The sequence below is a fragment of the Berghia stephanieae genome, chromosome 5, assembly GCF_034508935.2.
Source record: "Berghia stephanieae isolate SIO BIC M18660-M18661 chromosome 5, UCSD_Bste_1.3, whole genome shotgun sequence".
Lineage (NCBI taxonomy): Eukaryota > Metazoa > Mollusca > Gastropoda > Nudibranchia > Aeolidiidae > Berghia > Berghia stephanieae.
In genome coordinates, this window is record NC_088364.1 from 79,593,843 (window position 1) to 79,616,342 (window position 22,500).

General features: G+C 35.0%; 1 protein-coding gene across 3 annotated transcripts in view; it reads right to left on the reverse strand.

Annotated features, from left to right (window-relative positions):
* Positions 1–22,500, reverse strand: part of LOC144973674 (atrial natriuretic peptide-converting enzyme-like) — a 221,532-nt gene that overhangs the window by 173,620 nt on the left and 25,412 nt on the right. The gene's annotated exons all lie outside the window — the stretch shown is intronic.

The window sequence follows — 22,500 nt, forward strand, 5'->3', positions numbered from 1 at the left end:
TTATCATTTTTTTCGGACGCAACACGTTATAGGACTGGATACGTGGGATCAAAACGTTAAAATCCGAATGTCTTGAGAAATTGGATTCAATTGTCTGATGTCACGTCGCCTAGCAACGACGAGGGGCGTGGTTCTAAACAAAGAAAATCGGTACTTTTTATTTTTCATGCTGGCTAGAACTTTCCATATGTAATGTGATCAGAATGTATAAAAGTCAAAACATGATCATATTTATAATATTTTTCTCCTCTGGATACACTTTTATGGTCGTCGGAGAAATAAGGGCGTCTGCCATTGTTCCGATAGTTAAGAGCCAGTTACTAAGTTACGAGGGAAGTGATGTCATGACTGTTGAAGGATATTATGCTGGACGAGTATCTTCGGCCTTGAACCTTCATAAAAAAACTAGTGGGTGGTACTGGGTTAAGCCAAAAGATTAGACTCATTCACTTTTACAATGCGTACACGACACAGAGTATCCGGACTACGGCAAAATGTAAATGTTACTGAATAAAAACAGCTTACAACGATTATCGTCTCGTTCAAGACTTTACAATGATCGAGTACTGCAAGTTGTCACGGCATCTTTCTAGTAGATTAAAAAACAAATTCAATTCTAAATGAATTTTTTAAAAAAAAAGACAATAAATTGAACGTTTGTATTTCTTATAATTTCAATGCTATATTCAGAGTTTGGGTTCCGAATTATTCCGACATTATCTATACCGTTTGAAGACTAATCACATCATACAATAATACAGTCAGATGTATGTGTATGATCAGGCTTCCATAAAACGTCAAGTGTCTCTGAGCTTGTTTAAATGGGATGAGATACAGAGAGAGGGAGAGAGAGAGAGAGAGAGAGAGAGAGAGAGAGAGAGAGAGAGAGAGAGAGAGAGAGAGAGAGAGAGAGAGAGAGAGAGAGAGCTTCTTTTGTAGAAACGATAACATTTATATTTTTGCTACTTTACTTGAACATGATATGATGTACGCCCCCCCCCCCCCTCAACCCCCCTCTCCGGCTTTCACACAAATTGTCATAATAAGATAGTATAAATCATTATAGCACTGTATGGATTACTGATGTTCTCCTCAAAACGTTATTATATCGAAATGATCTAGATTGAGAAAAATGATTATATAGCTTGTAAAGTGCTTTAACTCACTCAATCCTAGGGAATTTTGCTACTTTTCAAAATTGGGGAAAATATGTAGATATTAAAAATGAGCATGCACATAGATAGTTTTATTCAAATATCAGTAACGTGTATAAATCTAAAAACAGTAGCTTTGATACTATGCCTATAATTTGTCTCATAAAAATATAATAAATAGGCATGGGGTAAAAGTTACCCCGAGTAAACTACGGATAAAGTCGGTGTAAGGGTTGAGTGAGTTAAGCACGTTTAAAAAAAAACAAAAAAAAAAACAAAAAAAAAAACAACAAACAAACAAAAAACAAACACACACACACACACACACACACACACACACAAAACTTGAGCTTTTATATAGAGCAATATCCAATACAATAAATGTTCTCAAAGCACTTTACTAAATGGTCCCATACCAACAGCAACACGGACATGAAGCCTGTTAGGCGTTACTACAATTATTTTTCCGACATAGACAAGGCCGCTGACGACAAGGTACTCATTCTACACCTGAGTACGGTGAGGAAATGTGAGTAAAGAGCCTTTTCCAAGGACTCAACCAGGCCCATCCGATCCGAAAGCGAATGTCATAACACGAGACCACAAGACCACATAGCCGTACAAGAAGTCAAGACGGCATATTACCGTTGTGAGACGGCCGGTTACAAATAAATTCGTCTACGTCGTCTCGTAGTATGGCACTTGGTTTCGGATCGGAAGGTCCTGAGTTCGAGCCTCGCTCGGCGCATAGTTGCGTCCTTAGAAAAGGCTCTTAACTCATATTATCTCACTGTATTCATGTTTAAAATGAATACTTGACCTTCAACAGCGTTGTCTCTGTCAAAAAAAAAAAAAAACATTGTAATATCGCCTAACAGGCGTCACGTCTCGTTCAACATGTTACGTGTTGCTTTTGGTCAGGGACCCCTTGTAAAGCGCTTTTAGCACGTTTAGTGGATATTGCGCTATACAAAAGCTCAAGATTTGATTTAAATAAAACATGAAAGTTCATTTGTCATTGTAAATCACAGAGCTGTTATACGTTAGGCCAATTTTTGTTTCTTTCCTTTCGATTTGCCTATCGCCAGCAAATCCGTCCTGACAGCCACTATTATTGGAGCGGACATTGAGATTTACCAGTCCGGTGTCAATCTTGTGACAGACACGCAAATGTCTCATATTAATAATAATAATACAAAACAAAAACAAACAAAATATATATCTAGGAACGAATATGACATGACTGTATAGTGATCTCTCTCTCTCTCTCTCTCTCTCTCTCTCTCTCTCTCTCTCTCTCTCTCTCTCTCTTTCCTGCTCCCTTTATTTCTTGCTTACACTTCCCGTCAACACACACACACACACACACACACACAAGCACACATACAAAACCAAACACTCACACACAAAACACAACCTCTCTCTCTCTCTCTCTCTCTCTCTCTCTCTCTCTCTCTCTCTCTCTATATATATATATATATATATATATATATATATATATATATATATATATATTTATATGATGAGTGTTGGTGGGTACTTGTAGGTACGAAAGTGCTCGATAATGGTGGTTAGAGCTAATATATAATGCAATTTTTCACTCGAGAGAAACGAGTCGTCTCGGCCAATAAAATGTGAGTGAAAATTTGCATTATATATATATATATATATATATATATATATATATATATATATATATATATATATATATATATATATATATATATAAATATATATATATATATAATATGTATATTGAAATGTCAGTTCTCTTTTCAAAACAACCAACCCCTGATGTCGCAGCCAGATTGCAAATCACCTCCCTTAAGCGTTTTCTTTGTGAAGGTAAACAAAATGGAATGAAAATCCAAATATGTTTACAGCTGTTTACAGATGAAATCGACGGTGGAACGCTGACAATAACAACACGAGCAAACTTGAGAGGAAAAAATGATTGATTCTGAGTTAAGATTTAATGACCTGATTCATTGCGTGTTCAATGTGTTTTCCTTCTTTGTACCAAACAACAACAACAACAATAAAAGAACAAAAACAACATATCATAAGGAAATTTAAAAAAAAATAAAGCTTTATATAGTGCAATATCCACTAAATGTGCTCAAAGCGCTTTACAAGGGGTCCCTGGTCAACCGCAACATTAAACATGTAGACAGGACATGATGCCTGTTAGACGATATTACAATTTTTCGGACAAAGACAGCGCTGTTAACGGCCAGGTACTTATTTTACACCTGAGTACGGTTAGAGAATATGAGTAAAGAGCCTTTTCTAAGGACTCAACTATGCACCGAATGCGAGGCTCGAACCCAGGACCTTCCGATCCAGAAAGCGAGTGACATACCACAAGACCACATAGCCGCACAAAAAAATATTATAATAACATACGTACACACACAAACCTCCTAAACAAAAGAAATTGACTGAACGAAAAGTTTATTCAAGGAGAAAGATGTGATGGTCGAATTGATGATAATATTGATGGCAAATTTTAATAATTATTTTTGGAGTTCATTTCAATTTTGTCCGCAAGGAAAATGGAATGCGTATCTCAGGTGCAAAAAATGATGATAATAATATAATATTATGTTTACACAGTAACGGCAGCTGGCATTTTCTTCATTGCCTGTAACAAGTTTTTTTATTCAGACGACCTTGACCGTTTTTATGTATCTATAGATTCGCAAACCCACCATTTAATTATTTCATCCCCTTATCTTAACTTATCTTCTAAAAGGATAACTAGAATAAAATGTCCTTTCAATACTTCATACATGATATGATATTGTGCGACGATTTGGTCTAGTGGTATGACACTCGCTTTCGGATCGTAAGGTCCTGGGTTCGAGCTTCGCTCGGCGCATAGTTTAGTCCTCTTTACTCACATTCTCTCACCGTGCTCAGGTGTAAAATGAGTACCTAGCCGTTAAAAGCGTTGTCTTTGTCCGAAAAAATGTAATATCGCCTAACAGGCGGCATGTCCCGTCCTCCATGTTAAATGTTGCTGTTGACCAGGGACCCCTTGTAAAGCGCTTTGAGCACGTTTAGTGGATATTGCGCTATATAAAAAAGTACATTAAAAAAAGCTCAATTAAAACATTCTTAACAAAAGACAATTGATTTTTGATTACGGCGAACATGAATCATATAGTCGTATCTTAATGAATTCAATTCATTGTCGATCAATTTCTTACACGAGCTATCGCCGGATGTAAATCCAAAGGCTTTACCTCCCATTTGCATATTGAACCTCATTGGTATATTTTCAATTATTTTCGATTATCGAGCGAGACAAAGATTAATAAAAGGTAGCAAGGACTATGAAAAATGTTTTTTTCTCTTTTTGAGGAAAATATTTGTCTAATATCCAAGCCCTATCTCCACTGAGTAAAAATGTTTTTGAATTTTGAAAATCCATTCATAAATAAACAAGTTATACAGTTTTAAAGGTGTCATTTATTTGGATGACCGCAAAGAAGAAAAAAACGCGAAAATATGGGACGCTTTTTCGGCATTTTTTTTCTCGACCTTTGGTTGTATCTTGCGTAATAAGTGGATTAAAAGAGTGAAACTTGAAGAGCAAATTAGGATGGTGTTTTGTAAAATACGGGAAAAGTACTCGTCATATTCATATGAAATTTTACAAAAGAAGAAATGTTCATGCATTACCTTGTCAGCGACAAAACCTCCACGCCCGGTAGTTTTAGAAATATTTTACTCCAAGTAAAAATCTATTTTTAATGGTCTTCTGGTAATCGCACGAGTTTTGTCGCTTGTCATAATCTAAAATGACCTTTTTTCTAACTGTGTGCCAACTTTCAGTCATATTCATCGTTAAACAGCGTCGTAATTAATTTTTAAAAATAGCATATACGAAACGGCTTCGTCCCATATTTTGACGCGAATTCGGGCACTTCGTGAGCGAAAAAGAGGCCCAAAGATTTTTGCAATTTTATGTATAAGTCAAAAGACCCTTCTCCTCAGACGTGTATTATAATGTAGGGGTTTTCAGAAACTGATTTGTGTGTTCAAAGTCTTTACAATGATATTTTATCTTCTTCTTCTGTCAGCTTATCCCGCATTTTACAGGGTTGCCATAATGAATGCCACATCTCCATGCATCTCGGTTCATAGCATCATCTTCCTCCAGGCCCAGTTCTTTCATATCGTCCTATACCTTATCCAACCATCTAGTCTTTGGGCGTCCCTTTTTCCTCTTTCCCGCTAATTGTATATCCAATACTTTCCTTCCCACGCACCCCCTCTCTCGTCTCTTTACATGTCCGAACCATTTCAATCTATCTTCTCTCATCTTTATTGATACAATGACATTTTATAGATAGTATGCGCTTGGCTAAGAAGCTCATAACATTGTCATCCGGAAGTGTAACGGACCAACACACAAAACTGTGTGTATCCATGAACGTTTATAGTCAGGTTAAGACAGTTCAGTGAGCATAACTCAAAATCGCGGATGGCAAAAAACAATAACAAAGACCTGAGTGACGTCATCTTCGAACTATCTATAAGAACAATTAATCCCCACTGAGAAGAATGGATATACATTCTTAACTTAATTCATTATCAGGGAATCCCGATAGGTCAGTAGGTAGAGGACTCGCATCATATACAAAGGGACCGATAACGATTCAGGGTAAAATCGAAATTTTTTCTGACCCCCCCCCCCCCCCCCCCCCCCCCTATCCATCTCTCGCCCGTCCACCCAGTAGTGTTCGGGTCGCCGAGGTCTGTTAGATCTGACAAAAGAAGTTGCGTTTGACTAGGGTCTATTTTAAAGGGTTGCAGGCAATTTCTATTGTCCTTTTTACGTTATAGAAACTAGAACAGGGACGAACTCCGGATCTATGGGGCAAATGGCTCAGAAGGACTACTTGCTTTTTTAATTATGAAGTTTGATAATCCTAACAATGTTCACTTTATATTTAGTTTTGAGCATTTTGGTTACAAAGACTTAATACCCAACTGAAGCCGTGGGTTATAAATGTGATGTAACATGAACAAATATATCCATGTCATGTTGTAATATAAAATATTCATCACTTGAGCTTTTATATAGTGCTATATCCAAGTAATGTGCTCAAAGCGCTTTACAAGGGATCCCTGACCAACAGCAACATGTAACATGTAGAACGAGACATGACGCCTGTCAGGCGATATTACAATTTTTATCCGATAAAGACAACGCTGTTAACGGCCAGGTACTCATTTTACACCCGAGTACGGTGAGAAAATGTGAATAAAAAGTCTTTTCTAAGGACGCAACTAATCGCCAAGCAAGGCTCGAACTCAGGACCTTCCGATCCGAAACCGAGTGTCGTCCAACAAGACCACATAGGCGCATAACTTGATCACATCGAGATCCGTGTTGATTCGACACCAGTCTGAACACCACATGTAAGATTTCCTGGTAATCCAGGAACAAATAAATAATTCATTGATTTAAGGTTTAACGACGGGTTTACATCAGATGCATGAAAGCATATTTACAATTTGTGTCAGTGCATGCATGACAAAATCGGTCGGAAGGTGAACATTTTGGATTTGCATTTTCTGAAAGAATATGCTCTCCAGAGCATGTTAATCTTTATTTGAAGTAAATCGGTTGATTTTTCATGAAGTTATGGTCAATTGCATGGGAAAGGTATCCAGCAACTTTTCTCTAATTTCATACTTTTTCAAATTGACTAGCTGTAAAAAATATTTAGAATTGAAATTAAGCTTTGATATTTCCCGAAGATGTACAAAAAGGGTTGATTGAATCATATATGACAAGAACTCATTGTTGATAGATAATGACCTTCTAACTAAACTTGGCAATATCTCATTCAAACCTTTTCACCATCCGACTGATTATGTCATTCACTGTAACAATATCCATGTCATGTTGCAATATAAAATATAAAATATTCATAACTTGATTAGAATGATATTAGAGATGCTTCGACACCAGTCTGAACACCACATGCAATATTTCCTGGAAATCCAGGAACAAATAATTCATGGATTTATGGTTTAACGATGGGTTTACATCCAGATGCATGAAGGCATATTTACAACATGAGGTGTAATCCTTGTACACATAATATCGTTATTAACAGGTATGATAACAGAACGCAGAAATGGGCTTGATTTAACTCTTTCAGCGCCATTGGCCGCACTGTGCAGTCAAAGTAGAATTTGTTCTACTGACCAATGGTCGCACAGTGTGGCCGGTCGTGAAAGGCAAATATAATTATATAATCCAATCCTACTTTCTACAAAAGTACTATAAATTGAACCAATGTTATCATTTCTTTCATCCGGACATTCAACTGGCCCTAGAGAGGTATTCTAATGGAGATTTTGCGCCTAATTTGAATGTCGCTTTGTCTTAGCATATCATTCTCATGCTGGCTCAATCTGGTGTCAGCCATTTTGTGACGGAAATGCGAATAATATAGCCTCAGCGCTGAAAGAGTTAACACTGTCGTCAAATACAATATTCTGCGTTTTGGGTTAAGAGTATTTTATTTCCATTGTTGACAATGAATGCAATGAATTTGGGTAATCGGACCTGCTAATATATGCACGTGGGGTTTAACCATATCGTGTATTAGTTGTTATCGTTGTGAAATCCCACAGCTGTAACATTCTCGTTATAGTTGAATGGAAACCTTCAAGCAATTATAACATTATGACGTTATTTGGTTACTTAACCTTTTATAAGTCGAGTTAGATTTTGATCCAACATTACATTATTTTTTACAGTTTTTTTTACATGCGATTTTGTTGACTCGTAACTTGGCAATCAATCGGCTTGCGACTTGTAGGACGAATGTTCGAATCCAGATCTAGAAGGTGGAGAATTGAATCATTGGAAAAGTCTCTCTGCCCACATTACTCTTCATACTCTATGGTTTGAATCCTGTCCAATAATTTGAGCTTTTATATAGCTCAATATCCGCTAAACGTGCTCGAAGCGCTTTACAAGAGGGTCCCTTAACAACAGAAACACGTAACATGTAGATCAAGACATGACGCCTGTTAGGCGATATGACAATTATTTCCAACATAGACAACGCTGTAAATGGCCAGGTACTCATTTTACACATGAGTACGGTGAGGTATATTGAGTAAAGAGCCTGTTCCAAGGACTCAACTATGATTTTTGTTTCAATTCCAGAATGCTTTGTATTCATGTCCCCACCATCAATTGGTCACGAGTGATTAAATACTTTTATGGGAATAATCTTGATCATTTTATTTGAGCATTTATAAAGCGGAATATCCACTAAACGTGCTCAAAACGTTTTACAAGGGGTCCCTAGCATAGAAAATACGCAACATGAAAGTAGGAGGTCACAAAACGCCTGTAAGTTTTATCTTTCGGCGAGACGGATGTCCTCCAAATTGGCAGTTGGAGGTTCCACAATATCAGAACAACGCTGGCCCTTTACCCTCTCCTTACCAGCCATTTTCAGGATTTTCCCCAAAACTTCACACCCAACTAACACAAAAATTTTTAATCACTTAAACACAATACCAGTAAGTTCTTGCGATAAATAATTTCTTTAGCAAAACAAGCTCTACAACACAATGTTCATTTTCTTTAAATTAAATTTTATGATGTAGGCCTACAACAGAAATTTGAACAAGAAGAGCAGAGCAGAGCATTCGTGAAACAGAATCTTTGTCTATTTTGAAACGTTCGCTTAAGACATATCTGTTTCGATTTTAGTAGATGGTATGAGAAGCAAGATAGGTTTGGTTTGTGTTGTGTGTTGTGTTGTGTGTGTGTGTGTGTGTGTGTGTGTGTGTGTGTGTGTTTGTAAATGATTATGTTTCAGCCAAAGTAATTTGTAATTTAAGCGCTTAGAGTCTGGTGTCTCGGAGTTATAGCGCTATATAAGTTTTCAGCATTATTATTATTAAGAAAAATGTTGGTTGTCTCGTAACGAGTGTGACCATTTACCTATGATTGGTAAGGAGTAAGGAGATGGTAAAGATAATAAAAAACCTTACCCCTTGGATTGAACCAGTGACCGACAGATTACAAGCCATCATCACCAGACCGACAGCACAGCAAATCTTTCTGAAAAATCACGTTGGCTCTGAAAAGAGCTTTACGTTTCTATACATACCCAGTAGATTAACTCCCTCAACCCTAACACTGACTATCTCCGTAGTTTACCCGGGTTACCTTTACCCCATGAGTAGTATATAGTGAGCTGAATGACTAGAACCAGATTTAAAAGATGAATGTGGAGGATTGGTGTGATCGTTTTTTTACCTGCTAATCGATATTTTTAGATCTATTATGTATTGATTTTAGTTTGATTATGTATTTATAACGACTCATTGTTATTATTTGTTATTGAATGTTTATTCAATTCCCATTTTGAGTTCGATTATATATCGAATGGTCAAATGCTTTATAATACGTCCGTTTCGTACACCTGAGTCTAATGACTCATAGTTATTGATTAAATATACAATTATCTTATTGGCTATTAGATTGTATTTGACCTAGTTTTCTGATACTAATGCTTATTGAAATCATTTGATTGGTTCTTTCAAACCTACAAGTTCAAATATCTAGTATCCGATTGGTTGTCGTCATCTCTTATACCAATGTTTAGTTCTCATTCCGTTTGATTGATACTTTGGACGTTTTTTTTTCTTCTTCTTATTTGTTAACTGTTAATACGCATTGTTTGTTTTGATCAGTAAGATGAGCGCGTGTGTTTATTGAGTGTTCGATTTGCCGTCGATTATGTATCGAATGGTTAATTGCGTAATAATAGGGCTATACAGCTGATTGAACGGCTAAAAGGATCCTATCCCGGTAATATTAGGTTCCGACTAGTTCAGCCGCGCCGCAGCACCGCAGCGCAAATTGAGGTCACGCAGTACAGTCCAAGGACTATAACGCTGAGCCGCGTTGTTCTTTTAAATTGGTTTCTTGCTCCTGAGTCTAATGACTTATTAATTTAATCAATTAAAAGTCCATTGATTCCCTCAAAGGTCAAAGGGCAAATAGCTCAGGCGTCAGCCGCACAGCAGCGCGGCAAAAAAATAGGTCAAGGTCATTCAGAGCAGCTGAGTCTAATGACTTATAGTTATTGATTAAATATAGAATATCCCTTTCTTAATTCCCAATGGGAAATGTGTCTTTAGTGTCTAGTCCAAATGAAGACTGACATAACCAAGGCATCAGCCGCAGCTCAGCGCCGTAAAAATGAGGTAAAACAAGGTAACTTGTTAAATACCACGCAGCGTAACGGGTAGTCGAACTTGAAACCTTTAAGATACGAAGCAAAGACCACGCCGCTGGACCACGCTATCGTATAAGGAGTGTTTATTCAATTCCCAGGTCTGACTCCTGAGAACTATCTTTTTTAAGAGAATTATTATAAACTTTCCCATGACAAATATCTACAAATCTCATTAGCTTTTGAGCGTGTTTCCACACCCACATCTGGAACACATTTACCCTCCCTGCTTGAGAGTTCACAGGCTTTATCGCCCTCTCGTGTTTATATTTAGATAAACCCGTTTTCAAACAACCTCGAAGATTAAATATCGTGAGAAACAGTCTTGATATTCGTTTTCTTTCTTACAACTGCACCTGGTGGTTTATTTTACGTTAAAAGTCAAAACCCTACGTTCTGACTGCTTTTTAAAATTATTATTGTTATTTTTATTTTTAGATGTTCTCTCGTTTAAATACGGGTTTGTAATACAGTTACATTATTATCACCAGTCTTCTGATCGATAGGATAAAAGTGCGCTACCTAACCTCTAGAAGGGAACATCAATTGGTAGAGCTCTCGCTTTACACACAAAAGGAGTGGGTTCGAGTTTGTTTGTTTTGTTTTGTTGTTTTTATTCCCCTATCCATACAACACAATGATAAGGTAGCTAGGTCTGTTGGATCAAGCTGAAAGTACTTTTCGATAGTACATCTTTATTCCGTTCGTGTTATCACCCTATTGACAACGATGATTAGTTAACAGCGATCATCTCCAAGTGTAACCCCCCTCCTTCTTCATATTTTACAGTCTAATTCAATAAATGGAATACAGCTGCTCTAAATAATTAGTTCGAGTTATTTAGTCATTCATCACAAGACTTCGCGAAAATGTTATAGAAAAAAAAATACTATACTATCAACTTAAGTAACTGTGACTGTAATTTTGATTATCTCGCCTCATTGGACACTACATTCTAAATATCTCATTTTATTTTGTGTCACCTCGCCATTACCATCGCATCATGAATTTAAAATTTCTAGCATCAAAAAAAAAAATATTCCATTATTTAACTAAAAAAGACCTTGATATATACACATCTTCATTAAAAAATAATTATCACGCGTGTCCAATGATGCGACCGTAAAGATAATTTACCCACCAAACGAAGAAGAGATAAATCAAAGATAGTGCAGGGTGTAACAAATACGAGTACATTCGTTTCGTTTCAAGAAGTGAACTCAACACTGAAATTATGATGAACACTTTTATTCGATTCAGATTATTGTTAATAGAAAAACAGATTAAAGTAGATACCATGTCAGTCAAATCCCCTTTCTTCGTATTCCCCTCCTCTCTTTGAAAATGGATTTTAGAATCGATGATACCAAACGGCTATTTTTCGAATTAACAAATTATGATCTGGACTTAATAAACCGTAATCACAGACACGTTAGTAGTTGCATTGTCCTGATTTGGTGATGTCTGTGAATCTTAAATACGAAAATGTCCGAAATAACACGATGTCAGGCACAATATTACTCGCGGTAATCAATGTTGATATATTTTTTTTAATAATCATAGGTTCAAACTGACTTAAAATAGGTGTAATATCTCTATACAGATTTAATCATGAGAAGTTTTGTTTAATAGTTAAACGCCTGACCACTTATCAACAAAAGGGATCACCATATGAAATCGACACATGGTTAATTGGTGAATTTAGAAACAAAGTGTCTGTTTGCTGTCACCCTTGTCGTCTCAAACAACCAATTTAAAGAATTATGTAGTTTTTCCAGTAATTTACTGTACTGGGATGGAAGAATTATCATGTATGGCTGTGTTGTTTTTTTTTTCTTGGGTCATTTTTCTAAAGCGGGTCTTGTAGTTTGTAATTTCCGTCTTAAATGCCATTTGCTTTATTTTTTTTTAATAAGACGACGGAGAAATTTATATAATGCAATTAAAGTAGGTCTCGTTCTTGTCTAGGTCTGGTAAAATAAATGAGATGACGTCATACACTTAATACAATCCCCGTAGACAATGTTGATATTGTAGAAACCTCCGGTATAGAGATTAGAAAATGAATTCGAAATCAAGACGTTTTGGTATGGTAGTTAAACAATCTATCCATCGACCAATTAAAGCCTCTTCACTATGTGAATACGACTAGTAGATGGGTGCAATAGGAGGTGAATGTTTTCATTGAAATTTCACGTAGGATCAATTAAATAGAAATACGACCGATAAGCAATGTCCATGTGTCCACACGAGTTAAACCCAATATCATGTTTTACAGTCATATTCTCTTTACCCAATATCATTTTTGGAAACATTTTGATTGGGTTAATGTAAAATTTACATCTGAATCAAAACTAAAAAGAATTGATGACAAAAGCTTTTGTAAAACTCCAAAAACTTTTAACACACGGACTTATTTAACTTGGCTGCTTTTTAATAAAAAAATATTCTTGTCTGATATAATACTTGTACCCGTCATTTTCCACATGCGGCGGGTTTCGTGTTTTGTATCATGGACTTGAATTTATTTTTGCAGCAAGAAATAAATAAATGAAACACAACAATCATTACAATACACAATATTGACTGATCAATTACTTAATACAATTACATGTCCTTGCCAAGTTACTCACTTCGTGAAATAGATTTTGATGAAAAAAAATGAAAAGACAATTCCATCACTTCATGTCCTATATTATGGTTATCATACCAAGACATAACCTAATTGAAAATGTAACAAAAATTTTGTGTAGGAATAGTAAATTTTATAAACCAGGTATACATTATCTCTATTTATGACATTAAACCATGAATGTTTTTAACGCACATTTTCAGGGTTTGACACTATATTTACTGTACTTCTCCAGTAACATTGTCGAAGTTTTTAGATATTTGATACCACAACACTTTTAGATAACAGCTGGTGTTTTTTCCTCAAATTTTATCGATCTGAGCAGATAATATATTTTATCCCAGTGAAACGCTGTCCTAACAGCTGCTATATTTTTTTAAGATGATAACCCAAATGATCAGTAACACCCAATGTGTAAGACGTAGACGTGCAGTCTTTTAGTCGGTAGTGTAATATCATACAAAAACATCTGTCAAATGCGTAGTAATACCTAATGGCGATTTACAAGACGGTCAAAATTTATTAAATAAAAGTTTTCAGCACAGAATATATCAATGGAACCTAAGAAATTATTTTTTTTTCAAAGCCAAAATGTGTGTGATGTAATTGATTTTTTAAGCTAAAATTTATGAAATATAAACTCGATAGCAAAAATTTATCTAACCAAAACATTTGAAGTAAAACATTGTTGGCTAAAAATGTGAAGTTAAAGTTTTCTTACCAACATTTGGGAAGTAATCATTTTCAGGTCAAAGTTTATGAAATACAAACTGTATGACAAAAATGTATGAAACTAAAGTTTTTTTTTTTATCGAAATAGTGTCTGGTGAAAAAATAAATAAATAAAAATTAAAAGTTTTGTGGTCAAAATGAGTGAAGTAAAAGATTTTTCGACCAAAATTTATAAAATAAAAGTATGCGTGTAAAAATGTATGAAATGAATACTTTCTATCCAAAATCTATGCAATGAAATGTTTTTAGACCAAAATGTTTGTAGTAGTAGTATCTTGATAAAGTTTATGAATAAAGTATTATTTCTAACAAAAATATGTGAAGCAATAATTTTCCGACCAAATTGTCTGAAATGGACGTTTTCCAATCAAAATGTGAAAAGTAATAATGTTCTGACCCAATTATGAAATGAAAATTTTCTGTCAAAAATTGTATGAAATTAAATTTTTCTGGTCGAAATGTGTAAAGTAAAAGTTTTCTGACCAAAATATAATAATATTATGACCAACGGTTATGAGATCAGAATACATATTCTCTCCAAATTGTCATTCTATCAAAAAAATGTATGAAATTTAATTTTCTAATCAAAATGTGTGAAGTAAAAGTTTTATGGTTAAAAATTGTATGAACGTTTGCCAGCAAAAATGTATGAATGTTTTCTGGCCAAATATATGAAGTAAACAATTTTTTAGGGGGTCAAAAATTATATATTTAGAATATTCTTTTGACAAAATTGTAGGAACGTCAAAACCACTGAAATAAAAGTTTTCAGGATAAATTGTATTAACGAAATTTTCCAGGCAAAATTTTGCGAAGTAACATTTGTCTGACCAAAAGATGTAAAGTATACTTTTTCTGACCAAAATGTGAGAAAATAAAATGTTTTCTACTAGAACTTCATAAGGTAAATGAAACTTTTTTTTTGGACAAAACGTGTGTAGTAATAGTTTTTCTGTAAATGTATTGTATCATAAATTATTGAAACCGTTACAAAATAAAAGACTTTTCCATGTCTTTCACTTTTTGAGGCCTTCTCGAGGATTTGACAAAGGCAGAAAGTTTTGAATTTTCAAAGTGCTGACTACTTACCCTGTAGAATTACCATCGACAGAGTAGAGACATAGCAGATATGACTGGTGATCCTATATTATTACAGACAGAAGCAGAGATGTCCTACAATTGTTGTAGAGGTGCGATGTCGGATACGACACCCAAAGTTTTGCCATAATTTTCAATTTTATTTTGTTACCATTAAAGTATAACGTTTTCAGTCGTCCTTCTAAAATTATCAATGACATGATTAATGTCGATCCCACAAAGGTTATGAGTAAACGTTTGTTCTTCTCCCCGGCAGGGGCCAAATAACCTCAACTACAGGCGTGCGGGCTATCCTTGAACAAGACAGTTCAAACCCTAGTTCAACCTATTTCAAAAAAAAATACTCCTTACAAAACCTAAATGGTTTCGGAAGAGTTTATTCAAAACCTGCAGTTGAAGTTCAATCCTCTCTGTTTCACTCTTTTAGCTCCGAAAGTCGATGGAATCACTTCGTAGTTTAGTAAACCAAAAACCAAAATCAAAACCAAAACCAAGCTCAATGTCACCCAAAAGATAAGATAAGGGATATGAAATAGAAATTTCACCAAAACGTGTAAGATTCGAACTATTTCCAATGAAAAAACAGTTTACCAAACCTGCATTTGAATTGCAACCCTCTCTTTTACACTGTTATAGCTCCAAAGGTCGCTTGAATTACTTAGTAGTTTAGTAAACCAAAACCAAAACCAACCCAGAAGATAAAATTAGGGTAATAAAGTGCTAGACGTCGACCCAAAATGAGTGGAGTAAAAATTTTCTCGCAAAATACAGGAAACAAAAGTGATCTGACAAAAATACCAAAATGGAAGTTTTCTAACCAATTACGTGTGAAGTAAAATTTTCGTGACAAGAAAATTGTAAAGTTAGAGTTTAAGTTTTCTGGTCAAAATTTATGAAATAAGACTGTTCTGTTCAAAATCTATGAAATTTAGTTTTATAATGAAAAAGAATTAATGAAATGAAGACTGTACACGCTAAAATGTATGAGAAAAAATATTCTGAACAAAATGTTTGAAATGAAAGTTTTCATGATAAATTTTATTGCGTAATATTTTATATCTGAATAATATATATGTACATAACGTTTATAGCTAAATTTTATGAACTAGCTTTTTGTTGTTGCTTTTTTTTTATCCTAATGTGTGAAGTAAAAGTTTTGGGCCCCAAAAAAATATTGTAAAGTAAAAGCAAAAGTTTTTCTGGCCAAATTCTGTACAATATAAATTTCCTGGCCAAAATTGATGAAATGAAAATTTTCTGTCCATATAATGTATGAAACGTTATCTTTCGGGTCAAAATGTATGAAGTAACGGTTTTCCGGGTAAAACACATGAATTAAAAGTTTGCTTGCAAAAATGTGTACAATAAAAGTTTTCTGGCTAAAGTATATAAAGTAACATTTTTCTGGCTAAAATGTACGATGTAGCGGTTTTCAGGACAAAATGTGTGAAGTTAAAGTTTCATAGCCCGAAATGTGTTATATAAATTATCAGTCAAAAAACCTGTGAAATAAAAATTTTAGGGTCAAAATTTAGGAAATTAATTTTTTCTAGCCAAAATGTATGAAATGTAAGGTTTTTTTTTTTACCAAAATGTGAATAGTAGAAATTTGTTGCTATGATAAAAATCAATGTTTTGTGTGTGTCTCTCTCTCTCTCTCTGTGTGTGTGTGTGTGTGTGTGTGTTTCCCCCAAAAAACTATGAAATGCACGTGTTCTCGTCCTCAACGCAAAACAATTTCTTGTCAAAATTATAAAATAACTGTTTTCAAGCCAAAATATATAAATTGAAAGTTTTCTGACCAATGTAGATAATTGAAGTAATATATTTTTGGTCAAAGTAATTGAAGTAAAAGTTTTCTGGCAAAATATATATGAAATGAAAGTTTTCCGGTCGATATATTTGAGATAAAAGTTTTCTTGTCAATATGTGTTTAGTAATATTTTGATGACAAGATTAATGGGGTTTGTTTTTTTTTAACCCAAATTTATGAAAAGAAAGTTTTCTAACCCCAAAAGGCGAAGAGAAATCTTTTTCTGGTCAAATCGTATAACATCAGTTTTCTAACCAAAATGTTTGATATGAAAGTTTTCTAGTCAAAATATTCCAAGTCAAAGTTTGTTGGGTTTTTTTTATTTATTTCTTTTTTTTAAAATTTGTTTATCATTTTTTTTTTTTTGCTGTTTCTTTCGAAATATTTATCTATTTATATATTTATTTTTCATTTGTTTTTTGTTTTGTTTTGATTTTTCTTTTGTCCCAAAATACATAAAGTAAAAGTTAGCTGGTCAAAATATATGAAATTTAAAAAAAATCTGATTGAAGTACGTGAAATAAACTTTTCTGGTCAAAATATAGGTTACTAGCGATTTTTGATGTTTCTTTAATAAAGCAGGTGGTCGGTTAACGAGGTCAAGAGATTTTCTTAAAGATCATTTGAAACCGCCATTTTGACCAGAAAAGTTTATTTCACGTACTTCAATCAGATTTTTTTTTTCAATCAATTCATGATGCGATGGTAATGGCGAGGTGACACAAAATAAAATGAGATATTTAGAATGTAGTGTCCAATGAGGCGAGATAATCAAAATTACAGTCACAGTTACTTAAGTTGATAGTATAGTATTTTTTTTTCTATAACATTCTCGCGAAGTCTTGTGATGAATGACTAAATAACTCGAACTAATTATTTAGAGCAGCTGTATTCCATTTATTGAATTAGACTGTAAAATATGAAGAAGGAGGGGGGTTACACTTGGAGATGATCGCTGTTAACTAATCATCGTTGTCAATTGGGTGATAACACGAACGGAATAAAGATGTACTATCGAAAAGTACTTTCAGCTTGATCCAACAGACCTAGCTACCTTATCATTGTGTTGTATGGATAGGGGAATAAAAACAACAAAACAAAACAAACAAACTCGAACCCACTCCTTTTGTGTGTAAAGCGAGAGCTCTACCAATTGATGTTCCCTTCTAGAGGTTAGGTAGCGCACTTTTATCCTATCGATCAGAAGACTGGTGATAATAATGTAACTGTATTACAAACCAGTATTTAAACGAGAGAACATCTAAAAAATAAAAATAACAATAATAATTTTAAAAAGCAGTCAGAACGTAGGGTTTTAACTTTTAACGTAAAATAAACCACCAGGTGCAGTTGTAAGAAAGAAAACGAATATCAAGACTGTTTCTCACGATATTTAATCTTCGAGGTTGTTTGAAAACGGGTTTATCTAAATATAAACACGAGAGGGGCGATAAAGCCCGTGAACTCTCAAGCAGGGAGGGTAAATGTGTTCCAGATGTGGGTGTGGAAACACGCTCAAAAGCTAATGAGATCTGTAGATATTTGTCATGGGAAAGTTTATAATAATTCTCTTTAAAAAAATAGTTCTAAGTCCAGGAGTCAGACCTGGGAATTGAATAAACACTCCTTATACGATAGCGTGGTCCAGCGGCGTGGTCTTTGCTTCGTATCTTAAAGGTTTCAAGTTCGACTACCCGTTACGCTGCGTGGTATTTAACAAGTTACCTTGTTTTACCTCATTTTTACGGCGCTGAGCTGCGGCTGATGCCTTGGTTATGCCAGTCTTCATTTGGACTAGACACTAAAGACACATTTCCCATTGGGAATTAAGGAAGGGATATTCTATATTTAATCAATAACTATAAGTCATTAGACTCAGCTGCTCTGAATGACCTTGACCTATTTTTTTGCCGCGCTGCTGTGCGGCTGACGCCTGAGCTATTTGCCCTTTGACCTTTGAGGGAATCAATGGACTTTTAATTGATTAAATTAATAAATCGTTAGACTCAGGAGCAAGAAACCAATTTAAAAGAACAACGCGGCTCAGCGTTATAGTCCTTGGACTGTACTGCGTGACCTCAATTTGCGCTGCGGTGCTGCGGCGCGGCTGAACCAGTCGGAACCTAATAACACCGGGATAGGATCCTTTTAGCCGTTCAATCAGCTGTATAGCCCTATTATTACGCAATTAACCATTCGATACATAATCGACGGCAAATCGAACACTCAATAAACACACGCGCTCATCTTACTGATCAAAACAAACAATGCGTATTAACAGTTAACAAATAATAAGAAGAAAAAAAAAACCGTCCAAAGTATCAATCAAACGGAATGAGAACTAAACATTGGTATAAGAATGATGACAACCAATCGGATACTAGATATTTGAACTTGTAGGTTTGAAAGAACCAATCAAATGATTTCAATAAGCATTAGCATCAGAAAACTAGGTCAAATACAATCTAATATCCAATAAGATAATTGTATATTTAATTAATAACTATGAGTCATTAGACTCAAGTGCATGAAACGGACGTATTATAAAGCATTTGACCATTCGATATATAATCGAACTCAAAATGGGAATTGAATAAACATTCAATAACAAATAATAACAATGAGTCGTTATAAATACATAATCAAACTAAAATCAATACATAATAGATCTAAAAATATCGATTAGAAGGTAAAAAAACGATCACACCAATCCTCCACATCCATCTTTTAAATCTGGTTCTAGTCATTCAGCTCACTATATACTACTCCCATGCCTATTTATTACATTTTCATGAGACAAATTATATTGGCGTAGTATCAAAGCTAATGTTTTCAGTTTTTGAATTTTAATGGTAATTTAATAAAACTATGCTCATTTTTAATACATATTTTCAAATTTTGAAAAGTAGCAAAAATCTCTAAGATTGAGTGAGTTAACAACCTTTTCATGTTAATTCGAAATCTATTGACATGCATATCACTTGTCATGTCAAAGTGGTAAGGTTTCATGTGACATAATACTCTGAAAAATAACATTAATTTTCTTAATTTTGGCCATGAAATCGTCCTTAAAATATCAATTTAGACGACCTTCGCCTTTTCAAAAAAAAAAACTTTCAAACCTGTGACTTCGAGTTGAATTCCCAAGTTTGAGAATGTTTGCCAAGACGAGGGTCATTTAAATCGGACGAAATTGAATGACGAGTTATCTGGCCAAATATTTTAAATATCTTTTTTTTTTCAGAATACGGCGGTCACGCAGGTGAAAAACAAATAAATGGAATGTAATGTAATATTCTTCAACAGTCGTAGCATCACTTCCCTCGTATTGACGCATGATAACTTAGTAACTGGCTCTAAACTATCGGAACAATGGCGGACGCCCTTATCAAATATTTCTCTGACGAGCATAAAAGCGCATCCAAAGGAAAAAAGAAAAATGTTACAAATCTGATCATGTTTTGACTTTTACACATTCTGATCACAAGACATATGAAAAGTTCTAGCCAGCACGAAGAATAAAAAGTACCGATTAATTTTGTTTAGAACCACGATGGCCGCCGTTGCTGGGCGACGTGACCTCAGACTATTGCATCCAATTGACCATTAAACAGCCGTACTCTGGAAAAACTCCCGAACTTAAAATTTTGTCCAGAAGACTCGTCCTTCAAATATCGACCGATTTAGATCACCTTTATCTTGGCAAAAACTCTCAAAACTGGGAGTTCATAATATACTCTCTATAGAAGAATCCCAATGTAAGCCTCTATTTGCGCAAAACCAAATTTCTGTGACATATTATATGTGCGGCTATGTGGTCTAGTGGTATGACACTCGCTTTCGGATCGGAAGGTCCTGGGTTCGAGCTCCTCTAGGCGCATAGTTGAGTACTTGTAGAAGGCTCTTTACTCACATTCTCTCACCGTACTCAGGTGAGTACCTGGCCGCTAACAGCGAAAAAATTGTAATATCGCCTAAAAGGCGTCATGTTCCGTCCTACATGGTAAATGTTGCTGTTGGCCAGGGACCCCTTGTAAAGCGCTTTGAGCACGTTTAGTGGATATTGCGCTATAATAAATAAAAGCTCATTATTATATAGATTAAGCACACGACTCTTCAGTGTGGATCAGTGGCTCAGCTCAGCGGTATGGTGTTTCGTCTTGTCATAAGATATAAAAGTCAATTGATGTTTAGTATCGTTAGTAATTGTAAAAAAACACATCTGGTCTTGACGCTGTTTCCTTGGGTAAGGCACTTTACACACTTTACACGTTTGACTCAGGTATGAATGAGTTCCTGGCTATAGGCAATGACTAACACTGTAAAAGTATTTTAGGACTAAAATTAAATTAAACTGAGCTTTATATAGCGCAATATCCACTAAATGTGCTCAAAGTGGTCAACAGCAACCTTTAATATGTAGGACGGGACATGTCGCCTGTTAGGCGATTTTACAATTTTTCGGACAAAGATAATGTCGTTAACGGCCAGGTACTCATTTTAACCTGAGTACGGAAACAGAATGTGAGTAAAGCGCCTTTTCCAAGGACTCAACTATGCGCCGAGCGCGAGGCTCGAACCCAAGACCTTCCGATCCAAAAGTGAGTGTCATACCACTAGACCACATAGCCGCAAAAAAAACCCCACTAAAATAACGCATATCGGCTGATACTTTATGAAATTGAAAAATATGGTTCAATTTGGCCGGCTGGGTGATTAAATGATACATTGTAAAGCGCATCGTATATTGATCATGGTAAATCTGTATAAATGCGCTTAACAGGTCTAAGAAGCTCACAACATTGCCATCCGGAAGTTTTATAACGGACCAACCCACAAAACTACGTGTAACCTAAAACGTTTATACTCTGGTTAATACAGTTTAGTGAGATTACTCATAACCGCGGATGCCAAAAAACAATAACAATGACCCGAGTGACGCCAACTTCATTCTATCTTTTAGAGGTGACTTGCTCAAGGCTCACACAACGCAGTAGATGTATTGAGTCAAGCATCTCCAGATAAAAATCCAAGGCTGGATAACAATATGCGACGCTACTGCCCCATTAAGGGTCTTATCCAATAAAGCGAAGTTTCGCTTAAAGAGATCATAATAATTCAAGCATAATACAAAATTCGAAGTCTATTTTTATCATCATGCATTGTCTTCAAACGAGATTTATACAGTAATCCGAGATAACAATATAGATAGTTCGAAGATGACGTCACTCAGTCTTTGTTATTGTTATTTGCCATCCGCGTTTATGAGTAATTCTCACTAAACTGTATTAACCTGACTATAAACGTTCATGGATACACACAGTTTTGTGTGTTGGTCCGTTATACTTCCGGATAGCAATGTTGTGAGCTTCTTAGCCAAGCGCATACTATCTATAAGTTGTCTTCCAAACTGTTGTAGATACTATGAAAGAAACAAATATTTAAAATAATGACCATAATGATCGTCCTTCAAATTATATCGACCGATTAAAATGACCTTCATCTTATCAAAAAAAACCCTCAAAATTGGGACTTCTTTGTCGACTTCCTCAAAGTCCCAGGTTTGAGAGTTTTTGTCGGGATGAGGTTTATTTTAATCAAACGTTTATTTAGAGACTAATTTTTTTGGCAAAAATGATAAATTCGTGTTTTTACAGAGTACTGCAGGTTTATACAAATAAATAATAACGTGAAATTGAATGTAAGCTTCAATTTAATTACAAAAACAGATCAAATGAACGGGTTTCGGGTTTCCCCTTTATCAACAAAACAGGATGAATG